This window comes from Magnolia sinica, chromosome 17 (assembly GCF_029962835.1).
Source record: "Magnolia sinica isolate HGM2019 chromosome 17, MsV1, whole genome shotgun sequence".
NCBI lineage: Eukaryota > Viridiplantae > Streptophyta > Magnoliopsida > Magnoliales > Magnoliaceae > Magnolia > Magnolia sinica.
In genome coordinates this window covers 50468886-50470877 of record NC_080589.1, presented here as the reverse complement: position 1 = coordinate 50470877, position 1992 = coordinate 50468886, and the positions used below count along the sequence as shown (strand labels likewise).

Below are 1992 nucleotides of genomic sequence, written 5' to 3'. Positions count from 1 at the left end.
TGGATTCGACCTCGGTCTTACCGAGATTATTACTACATCGCGACCCTATACTGGGGGTTGTGAACAAGTTTTTTGGCGCCATTGCCGGGGACTAAGAATTGCGTTTTTCTGAGATTAATTAGTTTTGGAATTAGTTTAAGATTAGGGTTTTTCTCCTTTCTATTTTTAAGTTTGAGTTTTTTTCGAATTATTTTAGAAAGTAACTTAGCTTTCTATTTCTTGGTTTAGAAACTTTCCTTTTCTGTTTTTAGAAACTAATTTACTTTCTAATTCTAGGATAAAAAACTTTCCTAATTTATTTTTAAAAACTTTCTTAATCTGTTTTTAGAAACTAATTTACTTTTGTTTTTTCTTTTTTAGAACCTAATTTACTTTCTATTTTTCGAAACTTTCCTTTTTCTTTTTTTAGAAACTAGGTTGCTTTCTTAGTTCTTTTTTTAGAAACTAACTCACTTTCCTTTTTCTAGGTTTAGAAATTTTCCTAATTTATTTTTAGAAACTTTCTTTTTTCTAGATTTAGAAATTTTTCTAATTTGTTTTTAGAAACTTTCCTTTTTCATTTTTTAGAAACTAAGTTGTATTTTTAGAAACTTTCTATTTCTCTTTTTAGAAACTATTTCACTTTCCTTTTTCTTTTGCAGGATCCTAACATAGAAACTTCTAATTTGGTAACTTCTTTCTATTTCTAGATTTTTATTTCCTTTTTCCTTTTTAGGTAACCAAGTTAGATTCTGAAATTGAGAGCTGAAAGTGTTTCATGCCCAAGTGGGTCCATGATAACACTCGATGTCTCTTAAGTGAAGGAGGATTAGTTGAGGGGTTATCTATCGATCACAGGATTAGACACCACTCGAGATGCATAGAGTTAACCGAAGTTATGGCTGCAAATCAACTAGCCAATCAACCTCCAAATCCACCCCAACCTAATCCAGGATGAAAACGAGGTGCATCGAGCACCCCCGCCTCGTACTTTACGAGACTATTTACAACTGATAAGGGTGAGCACCCCTTCCTATATGGTTTTTTAAGAAAATATAAGAAACATAGACATCGAGCCAAGAGTTATCCAACTCCTTCCAAAGTTCCTTGGGCTTGAATCTGAAAATTCATATTTACACTTGAAAGAGTTTGATGAGATTATAGCCACTTTATACTTTCCTAATGTGTCTAAGGACACAATCCAACTGAATCTCTTCCCTTTCTCCCTGAAAGAAAAGGCTAAGACGTGGTTACATTCACTACATCCACGATCTATTGGCATATGGAATCACATGACAAGTGAGTTCATAAAGAAATTTTTTCCATATCATAAAACGAACACTATTAGAAAGTCGATCATAAACTTCACCTAAAGGGAAGATGAAACATTCTTCCAATGTTGGGAGCGGTTCAAGGATCTTATCAGTTCATGCCCACAACATGGTTTTGAAACGTGGCACATAACAAATTTCTTCCATGAAGGACTGACATCTTTCATGCGCCAATTTGTCGAGACAATGTTCAATGGGAAATTCCTGAACAAAGATGTTGATGAAGTGTGGGATTACTTTGATAAACTTGCTGAAACCGCACAATCATGAGACATCTCCCTAAGAACGAGCATCACGTCTAAGCCTCCTCAATCAAAGGCGAGAGGTGGAATATGTCTTTTGAAAGATGAAGATGATATCAACGCTAAAGTAGCCAGTCTCACAAGGAAACTTGAGGCCATGGAACTTAGGAAGGATAAGGATAAGGAAGTTGTCTGGGGTATTTGTGCTTGTAACATTCATACAACTAAAAATTGCTCAACAATACTTGCATTTCAAGGAATATTGAATGAGCAATCAAATGCCGTAAACGACTACCAAAGGCCTTTTAAGGGACTCACGTCGAATAAATACAACTCCAACTAGAGAAATCATCCAAATTTTAGTTTGAGGAATGGACAATCTATTACACCTCAAGGAATCCCTAATAATTCTTAATTCAAAGGAAACCTCAAGAGGAATT

General features: G+C 34.7%; 1 non-coding gene across 1 annotated transcript; it reads right to left on the bottom strand.

Moving 5' to 3' along the window:
• Positions 1-1319: 1319 nt before the first annotated feature.
• On the bottom strand, positions 1320-1426 carry LOC131232131 (small nucleolar RNA R71). The gene has a single exon (XR_009164738.1). It is a non-coding gene; the product is annotated as a small nucleolar RNA R71 (small nucleolar RNA).
• Between the last annotated feature and the right edge of the window lie 566 nt (positions 1427-1992).